General features: G+C 45.7%; 1 protein-coding gene and 1 non-coding gene across 7 annotated transcripts in view; one reads left to right on the top strand and one right to left on the bottom strand.

Annotated features, from left to right (window-relative positions):
* The window catches only part of TBCD (tubulin folding cofactor D), a 241,723-nt gene that overhangs the window by 46,893 nt on the left and 179,700 nt on the right, over positions 1-15,130 (top strand). The gene's annotated exons all lie outside the window — the stretch shown is intronic.
* Positions 5,234-5,340, bottom strand: LOC111759231 (U6 spliceosomal RNA). The gene has a single exon (XR_002793297.1). It is a non-coding gene; the product is annotated as a U6 spliceosomal RNA (small nuclear RNA).

Consider the following 15,130-nt stretch of genomic DNA (forward strand, 5'->3'; position numbering starts at 1 on the left):
GTCCAGGAGGCTGGGGTCAGGCGGTTTGGGCAGCTCTTGTCTGGGACATGGCTTGTACAGCTGGTCATTGAGTCTTTCTGTATTTTCCATTTGCCAAAAGAATGAATGACTCGGGAATTCACTTTCCTTGGGAATTGGTTTTCCCTCTTCTGGAAGGACTGTTGTAATCGAGCTTGTTCTTCTCATGGGCGCTTGGAAAGCGTCAGCTGGCGTGTGCAGCCGTTTCACAGGAGGAAGAGGCTCGAGGGGCAACCCCAGCCTTGCAGTGCACTTGGCCGTGTGGGGTGCCGGGAAGGTCCCTCGGCTTGGAGGTGCTGCAACCAGAGCTCAGTGCGGGCCCCGGCCCAGGAAGGGGTGTGCAGGGCGAGGGTGGGGGTCCTCGTCAGCGCACATCCGGCTGCCATCCCCTGCCACGGTGTTGGGTGCCGTCTTTGCTCAGTCATCCTGGCCTGCCAGGGTCAGCGCAGGCCGCCCTTCTCCCTGCCTGTTCTGGGTGGTGGGCGTGGCCGGCCAGGTTCTTCTCAGGTGCCTTGTGCGTCTCCTGTCTTCTTTCCACGTGGGCAGGCATCGCGTGTGCCGAGCCGCCGGCTGCTGCCCCTCAGCTGGCTGAGCGCCTCCTCCTGGGCTGCCTAGGGGCAAGTGGGCAGGGCCAGGCCCATCTCTGTGGTGCCCTCCTGTGAAGCGTGCAGGTGGGCGAGAAGGTTTTGTCTGTTTTACCATTCACACGCAGATAGATCGAATGGGGCACGTTATAGGGAACCCGAAGCTAGGTGGCATGATTTTGATGATTTAAACATTTTTGCATGACATTTGTTTTTTTATATATTTGCATATTTAAAAGTTCTTTGTGATTTATCTGGCGCAAGTTTATTTGATCAGAACTAGTTTTCTGTTCTTTTTTGAGGTACTGGGACTGGGGATTGAACCCAGGACATTGTATGTGGGAGGCCTGTGCTCAATCACTGAGCCACCCTGGCTCCTTTGAGTTGACTCCCTTGTCTGTTTGCTCCTTGTTTTGCTCGTTGTCTGCTCATTGTTTTTTTTGTTCATTATCCGTTTGTTGTTTTGGGTTTTTTTGCTCATTGCTTGTTTTTGCTTGTTGTCTGTTCCTTGTTTGTTTTTGTCTTTAGGAGGTACTGGGAACTGAACCCAGGACTTCCCGTGTGGGATATGGGTGCTCAACTGCTTAAACTACATCTGCTCCCAGAAATAGTCTTTTTCATTCTGCATCCTAGCTGATTTTTTTTCCCTTCCCCCCACACCCTGCTGTTTGGCTGTCTGTGTCCATTCGCTGTGTGATCTTCTGTGTCTGTTTCTTTCCGTCTTCTCGTTTTCTTCTCTAGGCTTCACTGGGATTTGACCCCAGGGACCTCTAATGTGGGAGAGAGGTGCCCTGTCACTTGCACCACCTCAGTTCCTGGTTTCTGTCCTATCTTGCCTCGACTCTCCCCTGTGTCTCTTCTCATTGTGTCATCATCTTGTTGTGTCACTCCCTGCGTGGGCCTGGCTCACCGTGCGGGCCTGGCATGCCTTTACTAGGAGGCCCTGGGGATCAAACCTGGGTCCTCCCATGGTAGACGGAAGCCCAGTCACTGGAGCCCCATCCGCATCCCCTGGCTGATTCTGAGTAGCTGTTTGCTCTAGCCATTGGAAATGTAGTTTCAGGAATTACTTTTTTCACTTTTGGAAATCTTTTCCCCCTTCACGGACTGCCTAGAGGAACCCGAGCAGGTGTCACCCTGAGCTGGGGGGCACTGCTGGTCTGTGACAGCGAGTGTGGCTGCCTTAAGACAGGCCTTCTTGCACATTCAGGGCTCCCTGTCAGGGTCTTGCTTACCGTTGTGCTTGGGGAGGTGGTAGGGACCCTTTGAGATGTCCCCAGTTTTACTTTTCAGGCCAGCAAATGCATTAGAGGCTGTTGGTTTTCCTAGGACCCTGCCGTGCTGTGGTAGGAGCAGCCGATGCCACCCTGCTGCTGGATGGGGCTCCTCAGGTAGAGTCAGTGAGCACTCCTTGGGCAGAGTCTATGGGTTTTGCCTAAATGATGCGGCAGCATGTCAGCTCAGCTGACTCCATGCCAGGTGGGGTGGCTGCTGCCCGGTGGGGGCGGCCCGAGGTCTTGATGGAGCCCAGCCTCGAATGGGCCTTTCCTTCATTTACGCCGTGCCCATCTTTGCTTGTCAGGACAACTTTGTGGCTCAGGTGCGCCTGTCAGGCGGTGGGGCAGGGGTGGTGGGGCAGGAGGCTTTGGAGCAGGGGCTGTGGTGGGATGGTGGGCAGGGGGCAGTGGGGCATAGGGCATAGGGGCATAGGGGTGGTGGGGCAAGGGTTGGTTTTTGTGGCTGGCTGTTTTCCATAGTACTGCTTATTAGTTTTGGATCAAGTTTCAGGAAGAGAGAAAGGAGAAGAGCCTTCTTTTATTTTTGTGCTCTGCTGCCGTCTCTGCATTCAGGGCATATTTATCATTGTGTGCCTTCCTGAGAAACCCCGGAGTGAGAATGTGCTGGCGAGGAGCCCGTGGGGGCAGATCAGCTGACCCCAGGTCCATCCGACGCCCACGAGGCTTGCTGGGAGTATGTGGCCCTCCTGGAGACCTGGTGTTCCAGGAGTGCTCCTCCTGGGCTGGTGTGGTGTGGGGCCCCTTCTCCCCGGGCTGGGGTGGAGGTTGTTTCTCTTGGCCTTGATTTGTCAGTGCCCTAAGGGAGCGTCAAACTAGCATCTCCTGCTTGGCAGCAGGGTGAACTTGCTCCCGAGCAGCTGGACCGCCTGTGATTTACGTGGTTTGGAGAACATGCCCTGCAGAGGTGAAGCTGGTTTGCACGTTGCAGAAAAGCCAAGCGTGGGAGGGTGGACAATGGAAAGGTGTGGTCGTTTAGAGCGATTACGAAGAAACTCATCTTGTTTGCACCTTGCCCTGTGTTATTTTCTAAGACAACATAAGCAGATGTGACTGTCATTTATTGTTGGCTGTGTGGCAGTTTTTCTCTCGCTTAAGTGGTGTAATTGCTTATGCATGGCATTTGCTTTTCAGCAGTTCTAAGTTGGTTCACATTTTTTTTTTTTAAAAGATTTATTTATTTATTTAATTTCCCCCTCCCCTGGTTGTCTCTTCTTGGTGTCTATTTGCTGCGTCTTGTTTCTTTGTCCGCTTCTGTTGTCGTCAGCGGCACGGGAAGTGTGGGCGGCGCCATTCCTGGGCAGGCTGCTCTTTCTTTTCACGCTGGGCGGCTTTCCTCACGGGCGCACTCCTTGCGCGTGGGGCTCCTCCACGCGGGGGACACCCTTGCGTGGCACGGCACTCCTTGCGCGCATCAGCACTGCGCATGGCCAGCTCCACACGGGTCAAGGAGGCCCGGGGTTGAACCGCGGACCTCCCATGTGGTAGACGGACGCCCTAACCACTGGGCCAAAGTCCGTTTCCCAGTTGGTTCACATTTTGTGCTTTCATGAAAAGCGGGTTGCACCTCCCACTTCCTGCCTGGCTCAGGAGCATGGAGGAGCGTCAGGAAGCTGCCCCTCTGGTCCCACCTCGGTGTCAGGGAGCACGGGCAGCACTGCATCTTCCCAGAGGAACACCGGGGCAAGGAGGCCCCTACAAATTGACTTCTGCTCCTTCCTTCCTGTCCCTTTTGCCCTCGTGTATTCTTTCTTTATGTATAGTGAGAGTATCTGGGTGAGCCTGCTGGATTTAGCTGAAGTGGCCCCAGGGCAGTTTCTGTGTCAGGGTTGAGAAAAACGTAGCCATTAAAACATTGGGTGTTGGTTCTTCCTTATGCAGATTGTGGCTGGCAGCGGCCAGAGCACTGTGCTCACCTCTTCCTGTGCGTGTGGGTGGGTGGTCAGGACTGAGCTGGGCGTCGCGGGTCAGGAGTCACAGGCTCAGGACTGACCTGTCCACGCTCCTTCTCTTAGACGTGACTTGCTTTCCTGGGACCTCGTCACCACGTTAGTTATTGTCTCAATTAGAATGGCCTTGTTTTATACTTTATGAGGGGTTTGGTAAATAAAGAGTGGTCATTTTTGGCATTTAACAGTATTTTACATTCTTATGATTTAGTTAGTGGATGAGACCAAAGAGTTTTTCATGTCAGTTCTCCTTCCTGAGTATTTGCCGTGTTCACCCTTCCTTCCCTATGTACCTTCTGCCTTTCTATCTTATTTGGATTTAAAAAAATATATATTTTTATTACGGAAGTTGTGAACTTATGAAACAATCATGCACATAGGTAGAATTCCCATACAACACTCCTTCACCAACACACCACACTTTTATGGAACATTTGTTACAGATTATGAGATAGTATTAGACACTTACCATCAACTATGGTCCACTGTGTACATTTGGCATTTTCCCCCCATACCCCTTTATTATTAACATGGTACGTCTTTGGTATTGATGCAAGAATATTGCAGTATTGTTGTTAACTATAGTCCATAGGTTACATCAATTGTATTTTTCCCATGCTTCTCTACATTCCCACCACCCTGCAGTAGTGACATGCATCTGTTCTAGTTTGCAGAAGTACATTCTTGCATTTGTATTATTAACCACAATTCTTACCCACTTCTGGGTTCACTGTGTTATTCAGTCCCTGGATTATTCTCTAGCCTTATTTCAATTTACATTTATATTCCTAGACTACCCTTTTCAGCCACAGTCTCATTTATAAACCAGCCGCTACGGACATTAATGTGTTACCATCAATTCTATCTTTCCACACATTTACAGTCAAGTTAATTAAAACTTCTATGTTCTTTAAACATCAGTACTATTTCATAGCCCTCCGCTTATCTCCTAGTAACCTTTCCTCTAGGTTTTAATTCCATTCATTTAGTCTTTGTTTTTATTTTGTGTTAGTGAGACCATTTAATATTTGCCCTTTTGTGCCTGGCTTACTTCACTTAGCATAATGTCTTCAAGGTTCATCCATGTTATCATGTATGTCCCAATTTCATTCATTTTACAGTAGCATAGTTTTCCATTTTATGTATATATCACATTTTGTTTATCCGTTCATTGGTTGATGGGCACTTGTGTTATTTCCATTGTCTTTTGACAATTATAAATAACGGTGCTGTGAACATTGGTGTGCAGGTATCTCTGGATATATTCTGGATATATTCCTAGTAGAATTGCTGGATCATATGGCAGTTCTTTGTTTAGCTTGCTGAGAAACCGCCAAATGGTCTTCCACAGAGGCTGTACCATTCTACACTCCCACCAACAGTAAAAAAAAATATGGAATGTTTAATGAATTTGCATGTCATCCTTGCACAGGGGCCACGTTAATCTTCTCTGTATCGTTCCAATTTTAGTATATATGCTGCCGAAGTGATCATTCTTACTTGGAATCTTGCAGTAGCCACCTAATAAGTCTTTATTTTTCACCCCTTTTGATATATCCTCCATACTGCTGCCAGTATGATGTCTATAAAGTTAGAGTCTAACTTTGCTGCTGTCTGAAATTATGTAACACCTTCTTGAGTACAAGGGGCAATTTAAATTTACTCGTGGTTTCTCAGCAGGATGATCTCCTGTCACGTACAACCCATGCCAAAACTTCGTGGCTCAAAGCAACCCCCGTTTCATCATGCATGCTTGTGATTCTGTGGGCTGTAGAGCGACCCCCATTTTATCACACATGTGGGTTCTGTGGGCGATAGAGCAACCCTCATTTTATCACTATGGGTTCTGTGGGCTGTAGAGTGACCCCCATTTTATCACACATGTGGGTTCTGTGGGCCCTAGAGTGACTGCCATTTTGTCACGCTTTGGGTTCCGTGGGCCATGACTTGGGACAGAGCATCATGGGGTGCCAGCCTCTGCTCATGATAGCTAGGATTTGGTGGGGCTCATTAGGCAGTGCGCGGTCTCCCTTGTGACTGCCCGCCAGGCTGCTGGGTTCCTCCCTCAAGCATGATTAGCCTTGTTACAGGTTCTTCCTTTATACTGTTCAATACTGAATTGTAAGGGTGTGTTTTGGCACTTTCTGGTTCTGTGCCATCTGTATATCCTGTGCATTCAAATAAGTATTTGCTGTGTAAGAGGATGACTTCAGTTTAATATATGTCAAATTGGATATATTTGAATTTAGATTGAGGAAATTAGCATAAAAAATTTATTGTGGTAACATATATACAACGAAGTTTCCCATTTGAATCACTTTCATGGGTATAATTCAGTAATATTAATCACATTCTTCATATTTGGGTTACCAACACCATAAATCGTTAACAAAACTTTTTTTTAACATTTATTTCTTTATTTCCCCTCCCCCCAGTTGTCTGCTCTCTCTCTATTTGCTGTGTGTGTTCTTCTGTGTCCGCTTCTATTTTTGTCAGTGGCCTGGGAATCTGTGTCTCTTTTTTTGTTGCATCATCTTGCTGCATCAGCTCTCTGTGTATGCAGCGCCACTCCTGGGCAGGCTGCACTTTCTTTCGTGCTGGGTGGCTCTTCTTGTGTGGCGCACTTCTTGTTCGTGGGGCTCCCCTACGCGGGGGTCACCCCTGCGTGGCACAGCACTCCTTGTGCGCATCAGCACTGTGCGTGGGTCAGCTCATCACACGGGTCAGGCAGCCCTGGGTTTGAATCTTGGACCTCCCATGTGGTAGGCGGCCGCTCTATCCATTGAGCCAAGTCTGCTTCCCAAGCAAAACTTTTTCATCACCTATACCCATTAAGCGGTAACTCCCCCCGGCTCCTGGTAACCACTATTCTGCTTTCTGTCTCTATGATTTTGTCTATTCTAGATAGTTCATATAAGTGGAGTCACACAATATTTGTCCTTTTGTGACTTATTTCACTTAGTATTATGTTTTTAAGGTTCATCCATGTCATAGCACACGTCAGAATTTTATTCCTGTTTTTTATTGTAATAAATTTTATTTATAGACATTCTCTACCCACCAAGCAAAAACACCCCTTCCCCCCATCCCTTGGTAACCTTTAATCTACTTTGTCTGAATTTACCTTTTCTGTTTATCTCATATAAATGATATACACAGTATTTGTCCTATGTGCCTTGCTTATTTCACTCAGTCTAATTTTTTCAAGGTCCATCCATGTTGCAGCATGTCTTAGACTTCCATTTCTTCCATGGTGTATATATTTTTTATACATTTATTTGCTGAAGGACACTTGGGTTGTTTCTATGTTTTGGCTACTGTGAATAATGCAATAATAAACATTGGTGTACAAGTATCTCTTTGCATCCCTGCTTTCAGTTCCTTGGGTTATATATGTAGGAGTAGAATTACCAGGTCATATGGTAGTTCTGTGTTTAACTTTTTGAGGAACCACCAAACTTTTCCACAGAGGCTATACCATTTTACATTCCCACCAGCAATTTTTGAGGGTTCCTATTTCTCTGCATCCTTTTCACTTGTTAGTTTCCACTTTTTAAAGTAATAGCCATTCTGGTGGTTGTGAAGTGGTATCTTTTTGTGGTTTTGATTTGCATTTCCATATTTGCAAATGATGTTAAACATCCTTTCGTGTTGTTATTGCCATTCGTGTGTCTTCTTTGGAGAAATGTCTAAGTTCTGTTCCCATTTTTTTTTTTTTTTTTTTTTTAAATTTTACTTAGTTTTTATTTTTAATAGATACTTAGATTATATAAATGTTACATAAAATGTAGGAGATTCCCATATGTCCCACTCACAACAACTCCCATATTTTCCCACATTAACAACATCCTTCATTAGCATGATACATTTGTTGCAACTGATGAACACATTTTGGACAATAACTTTGGATTAAAGTTTACTTTACAGTTTATTTACACTCTGTCCTATGCAATTCTGTAGGTTATGGCAAGATATATAAAGGACTGTATCTGTCATGGTAGTGTCATTCAGGACAATTCCAATGTCTCAAAAATACCTGTCTTTTCCTCTCCCATCCCTCAGAACCTCTGGTGGCCACTGCATCCACAGCAATGATAAAATTTCTTTCATTGCTAGAATCACAGTAAGTCTATAGTAGAATACCAGTAAGTCTATTTTAGTCCATAGTTCATTCCCCAATCCTGAGGATTCTACGATGGTGATGTCTGCTCCACTTCTAATTATGAGGGGGCTCTGATCCATTAGGGCTAGTGGATGGAACACTCTTGCTTGCAGTTGCAGACTTTCTCAGTTCCTTGGTATGGAAACTGTCCATTGTCATCTCCTTGTTAGTTGTCCTCTGGACCCGGGCTCCAGCTGCTTCTCCCCTGCTTGGATCACCATGCAAGTAAAACCTGGGCATTTATAACCTGAGAGTACCACCCGGCAGGTTTTCCTCCAATAAAGCCTGTTTCCGGCTCTGGCCCAGAGAATTTCCTTACAATAATCTCTCTGGTGGAGTGTTTTGGGTTTTTTTCAAGAGTTTTGAATGTGTGTCCGCAACCACTTGTGACCCAGCAAATGATTTCTTTATGTCTGGGATGACCTGATATTTCTCTCTCTCTTCAATTCGGCATTTGTGGAGCCCTTCTCCAGTCTCTACCATCCTCCAGGGTATCTGCGGAGGTTTTTTCAGGGTTTGACTTCCGTTGCTGGGCTGTGACGTCCTGTTCCCATTTTTTAATTGGCTTGTTTTCCCTTTTGTTGTTGAGTTATAGGATTTATTTATATATTCTGCGTATTAAACCCTTATCATATATATAGTTTCCAAATATTTTCTCCATTCTGTAGGTTTCTTCTTTGTTGATAATGTCCCTTATGCTTGTTGTGGTTTTAATTTGCATTTCCCTAATGCCTGATGATGCTGAGCATCTTTCCATGAACTCATTAGTTATCTATATGTTTTCTTTAGTTAAGTATCATTTTAAATCTTTTGTTCATTTTTTATTGGGTGGTTTGTCTTTTTATAGAATTATAGGAGTATCTTCTGTTTGTGAGCACTTTATCAGATATATGATTTGTGGACATTTTCTCCCAAACTGTAGCATGTTTTTTAATTTTCTTAATGGTGTCTTTTGATAGCAAAAATTTTAAATTTAGAGAAAGTCCAATTTGTCACTTTTTTCTTTAATGGCTTGTACTTTCTGTGTCATGTTAAGAACTTACTGTCAAGCCCAGGGTCACAGATTTTTTCCTATGTGCTCTAGAGGTTTTATAGCTTTAGGTTTTGTGTTTATTTAAGTCTGTGATCCATTTTGAGTTAAATTTTGTGTGTGATGTGAAGTAAGGTTCTAAAGTTCACTTTTTGTGTATGCGGATATCTAATTTTTAGCAGCACTTGTTGAAAAAACTCTCTTTTTTCTTTGTTGGATTGTCTTGGCATACTTGTTGCAAATCAGTTGACCATAAATGAGTTTGTTTCTGAACTCTCTTTTTTTAATATAAAAATTTTAAAAAATTCTTTTTAAAAAGATATATAGATCACAAAAAATGTTACATTAAAAAATATAAGAGTTTCCCATATACCTCCCGCCCCGCACTTCTCCTATATCAACAACCTCTTTCATCATTGTGGCACATTCATTGCATTTGGTGAATTCATGTTGGAGTCCTGCTGCACCATATGGATTAAAATTTACATTACAGTTTACACTCTCCCCCAGGCCATTCAATGGGTTATGACAAGATATATAATGTCCAGCATCTGTCCCTGCAATATCATTTAGGACAACTCCAAGTCCCAAAAATGCCCCCACATCACATGTCTTCTTCTGTCTCCCTGCCCTCAGCAACTACCATGGCCACTGTCTCCACATCAGAGATTCAGTTTCTTCCATTGCTAGAGTCACAATAGTTCTATAGTAGATACCAGTAAGTACACTCTAATCTGTATTTTATTCCTCCCATCTTGTGGACCCTGGGATGGTGATGTCCACTCCACCTCTAAATTGAGAGGGGCTTAGATCCCACACGGTTGATGGATGTGATTCTCCTGCTTGCAGTTGTAGGCGCTCTTGGGTCCCTGGTGTGGTGGTTGACTATCTTCACCTCCCTGTTAGCTGACCTCAGTAAGTACAATGAATTGGAGTTGCAATTCTGCTGAGGTTCAGGGCCCAGCTGGCACATGGCCGGTCCAGAGATTCAAATCTCCTAAGTATACACCAACCCCAGTGCCAACCACAGGTTCAGTAAAAGTGACAGAAGAGGCATGTGTTGAAAGGTCACATCTGAGTCCAACTCACACTCAGGAGCACAAATTCCAAAGTAGGGTTCACTGACAAGGCACTGAATTCCAGAGCCATTTGCCATGACCATAGAACCTGTGTGTCTTTGTAGCCCTTAGGAGCACCAGTACCTGGGATTGTATCTACTTTGGCTGTCTCTGGAATCCTGCTGAGACGTGCGTAACTGCGACCTCTCTGATGACCTCCAGACTCATTTTGAAGTCTCTTAGTCATATAAACTCATTTGTCTTTACCATTTCCCCCTTTTTTTCAAGATCTTTTTCTACCAGCTGGTGCTTGGTAGTAATTGCTTGGCGCCAGGGAGGCTCATCCCTGGGAGTCTTGTCCCATGCGGGGGTGGTGGGTGGGGGAAGGTAATGCATTTATATGCTGAGTTTGGCTTAGAGAGTGGCCACATTTGAGCAACATGGAGGCGCTCAGGAGGTAACTCTTAGGCACCCTACAGCTCTAGGCCTAGTTGAAATTTCAGGCAACACAGCCTCATAAGCATAGTCATCAATATCTAGGGCTCATCTTTGGACCACCCTTCTTCACTGGTCTTTGCCCTTGCACTTGGGGGATTGTTGCTGTTCCATTGGGGAATGTGACAGAGCTCCCCTGGCTAGGAACTCAGCACTCTGTCAGTTGTCATTTGTAACTCTTAACTACTATGACAATACCCAACGAATATCCAGATATTTTTATATACCTTATATGCATGCCCTGGAGAACTCCCTGCCAACCGGGGTACCCCATCAATAAGACCCACACCAGTGTTCCTTCCCTGCCATAGTTGAACCCCTCTGTGGTCTGACTCTGTTTTGATCCTTTGATCTTTGTGTCTGTCCTTGTGCCAATACCATACTCTCTTAATTCCTTTAACTTTATGGTAGGTTTTGAAATCAAATAGCATGAATTCTCCAATTTGTTCTTTTTCAAAGTTGTTTTGACTATTATAGGTTGTTTGCATTTCCATGCACATTTTAGTTTATTGCATTTAATCTGTAGATTGGTTTTGGGAGAAGTAACAATATTGAGTCTTTACATCTTAGAACGTGGTCTACTTACCCCTTATTTAGATCTTTAATATCGCTCAGCAATGATTTTTATTCTTCTTTGTTGAAAGCTTGTACTTTTGTGTTAAAATCAATTCCTAAGAATTTTGTTCTTTTTAATGCTAGTGTGAATGGAATTGTTCCTTGATTTCATTTTTGGATTTTGTTCCTAGTGCATAGAAATTAAAAAAAAAAAATTTCTGTTATGTTCTATAACCTTGCTTAACTTGCTCATTAGTTCTGCTAGTTTTGTTTTTAAGAATCTTCGAAGTTTTCCAGTTACAAGGTCATGTTAGCTGTCAATAAAGAAAAATTTACTTCTTCATGTATAATCTGAATGCTTTTAATTTCTTTTCCTTGACTTGCTGCACTGACTAGAAATCTTGAACAGAAGTGGTGAGAGTGGATACCCTTGTCTTGTCCCTGGTCTTATGGGAAAGCATTCAAGCCCTCATTATTAAGAAAGATGTTAGTTGTGGGTTTTTGTAGATGCCCTTCATCAGTTGGAAGAAGTTCCTTTGTATTCTTAAATTGAGTTTTTTTAAATTTTTAAATCACGAATAAGTATTAGATTTTGTCAAGTGTTTTTTTCTGTTTTTATTGAGGTGATTGTGTTTTTTTTGTCCTTCATTCTGTTATTGTGGTGTATTAGATTGTTTTTTGGCTGTTGAACCACTTTTGCATTCCTGGGATAAACACCATTGGGTAATGGTATAAAAATCCTCTTTTTATGTTGCTAGATTTGGTTTGTGATATTTTGTTAAGGATTTTTTGCATCTGTGTTCATCAGGGACACTGGTCTGTAATTTTCTTGTGATGTCTTGGCTTTTGTTTAGAGTAATACTTCCTTGTAAAATGAGTTGGGGAATGTCCCCTTTGTTTTCTGAAAGAGTTAATGTAGGATGGCCCTACTTTCGTCTTAAATGTTTGATAGAATTATTAGTAAAGCCATGTGGGTCTAGGCTGGTTTTGTGGAAAGATTTAAAATTACTGATTTAATTCATCTACATGACAATATGTCCATACAAATTTATGTTTTTGGGCCAGTTTTGGTAATTTGTGTCTGTCTTGGAATCTGTCCTCTTCCTCTGTGTTGTCTCGGTTCATTGGCCATCAGGGTGCTCACGGTTCCATTACTGCCCTCCTAAGCGCAGTCTCTTCTGAAGTTCTCTCCTTCCTGAGTTTGTATGTCCCCAACGTGCTCTTTTCTTTGTTTTTATCAAATCATTTCCAGTTACATTGTAGATATCATTCTCTCTCTAGATACTTAGGTATGCATTCCACATAATCAGCTTACCATTTTGAGGACTTTCTAAAAATAATAGAAAATCTTGTCACTCTTCACATGATAGTAGGGCTGGTTTCACCATAACAGATACTTTGGCTCCAATAGTGCATTGGCATGAATATGTGCTTTTATTAATACCAACTGTATGTCTGCCATGGGGAGGGGACAGGCGCATGAGTGGAGTGGGGCCTCTTCTCTGAGCCACCACGTGTGTCCGTGCCGTGCTTCAAGACATGTCTTGGCTTGCGAGTGAGCCTGGGTGATCCTGGTGCTGCTGGCACTGACACATAGGCTCTGAGATTTAGTCTTCATGGTTGCAGTTTCTACTTGAGTGGCATCAACAGCTATTGACATAACAAAGGGTGCTGCTTCACAGTTTTGGAAAAAAGGCAAAATTTCTTTTAGCAGTTATTTTTATACCAAGAAGTTATCTGTACTTGTATTACTGAAAATCACTTTCAAAGTTGATTTAAGCCTGAATGGTTTTTATCACATGTAGCCTTGTTGGATAATTTTGTGATGCTATTTCAAGTCTCTTGACAGTGTGAAATGTTGTCCTGGCTGTGTCCTGCAGCATGCCCAGCGACCTTGGCCCGGAAAGACAGAGGGAGACGGACAGCTGACGCGGCAGCAGGCAGTCTTGGTTGCTGTTGGAGGCTGGCGCAGCCCTGCGGCCCTGCTGCCCCGTCCTCTGGCAGTGCCAGCCCTGAAGAGTGCAGCACGACCTCTGTCAGCCCCTCGCTGCACTTCTGCTCCTCCCCTGGGCTTCCTGCTTGGAGGGGAAGGAGGGCTGTATGAAGCTGCTGTCCTGGGAGGTGTCCGCTGCCCTGTGTTGCTGCTCCCGGTGTCAGAGCGGAAGTGCTGCCATGTTACTCTTGTCACCATCGACACTGTTATTCTTAAAGGTGGAAGTCTAACTGCTGCAGTCTCTCTTGTAAGCGTTATCGTTGGGGTCTGATGTGTTTTTGAAAACCTGGTCTGGCTCCAGGGTATCCCTGCCAAGGGATGTGTGAGTGGACGGTGCCTTGGAGATGCCCCGGGAGCTGCCTGTGGCTGAGATGAAGGCAAATGGCTTCTGGCCTGAGAAGGTGGCATTTCTGCCGTAGAGAACGAGTGTGCACCGTCAGATTACCTGGGTGGTTGTGTATTTCCCGTGGTGTTCTTGGTGCCTGCCGCCTTTTCTCACTCTGGGCTTTGAAGGTCACAGAGTGTGGGTGCTGGCGTTGGCTCTGGCAGTCAGGGAGCAGGAGCCGGAGGCCGTGCAGCAGTGCCCTTCCAATCTGTCCTCCCGGCTTGTTGCAGAAGCAGGGTGGGGTGGGCACTGAAGGCTGTGGCGCATCCCGCGCTGGGTGGCCTCTCATGGTGCCCAGGCCTGGCTCGCTGGGGGCCATCGCCTCTTTCCTTCCCTCTTAAGCACTTCCCTGGCTTCTTTCAAAATTCCTAAGGAGGAAGCAGGGGATCCGCGTGATTTTTTCCTCTTATCATAACCCAGAATTTAAATAATAGTTTACGTATTTCAGTAAAAGCTCACCAAGTCATGAAATGGGGGCACTTCAGATGTCAGGTAGTAAAGCCACGGATACCATCTTTCTTGCCTTTATCAGCACCTTGCTTGTTGGAAGGATGGATTCTCTTCTGTCTGTAGTGTATGTAACTAAATGATGAAAAGGAAATGAATGCACTGAACTTCCTGAATGGTTGCTGGGGTGGGGCTGGTAATGCTGGAGAGAGTGAAAGGCGGTGTAACTTCTGCTGTGGGACTGTGTGCGAGGCCACTTGACAGACCTTTTGTGGAGTGGTTCTAGGGCCAGCCTTGAGCTGATGATACGAGGCGGTCACGGTGCCAAGAGCAGGTCCTGGGGAGCTTAGGTGCCAGGGACTGTGGCTGAAGCTAAGCCCTGGGACCCCTTTTGGAGCCCCTTTCTGGAGCTGTTTGAGAGTGCCTGTGAGTCACGGAGCTGCCCCGTGTCCTGTGGTGGCTGTGCTCCCATCGTGGAGCCGTGTGCTGAGGACGTCTTCCTGCGCCACCCTCGGCCCGTGAGCATACAACTGGGGGCTCGGCCTTCCCGGACTGGCTGGCGCCTTTGCCGCCACTGATGGTGACACTTGAGGAAGTGTCACCTCCCCTCCATGAGCCCTCCTTGACCCTGCAGGCTTGTTCTTCACAGCCTGGCAAGCACAAGGTGGGCAGGGGCTGGTCCCAGTGCAGGTGGGCCCAGGACCCTTCAAGTCGTGGAGGAGGGTCGGGGTCTTTGCCATGCCCTTTTCATCCTGTTTCATGGGCTGTTTCTTAGTGCTCAGCAGCTCTTCAGCTCTGCCTTGGGCTTGGGGAGCTCGTGTTCATGAACCCACTTGGCTTCCAGACCTCAGAGGACGGTGGGGGTTTTGCAGGATCAATCAGGATCTTAGTAACAATCCGATATTTCTCTCATCTGACAGGACCCAGAGTCGTGCACTTTATGAGCATGCAAGGTGTGCGTGTTTGCAGGTAGCTGCGTGGCTATGTGGGAAGGCGCACCGAAAGCAGTTTCAGAGGGTCGGGCCGGTGTCTGGGAGCCTGCCAGGGTCCTGGGGCTGAGCTGCCCCACTGTGTGGCTCTGCGGGGAGGGTGGGGAAGGGGCCAGGGGAGGAAGCATTCACATTTGTTAACTGAGGATGAATACCTGGTTCCTAGCGGC

The sequence above is a fragment of the Dasypus novemcinctus genome, chromosome 21 (genome assembly GCF_030445035.2).
Source record: "Dasypus novemcinctus isolate mDasNov1 chromosome 21, mDasNov1.1.hap2, whole genome shotgun sequence".
Classification (NCBI taxonomy): Eukaryota; Metazoa; Chordata; class Mammalia; order Cingulata; family Dasypodidae; genus Dasypus; species Dasypus novemcinctus.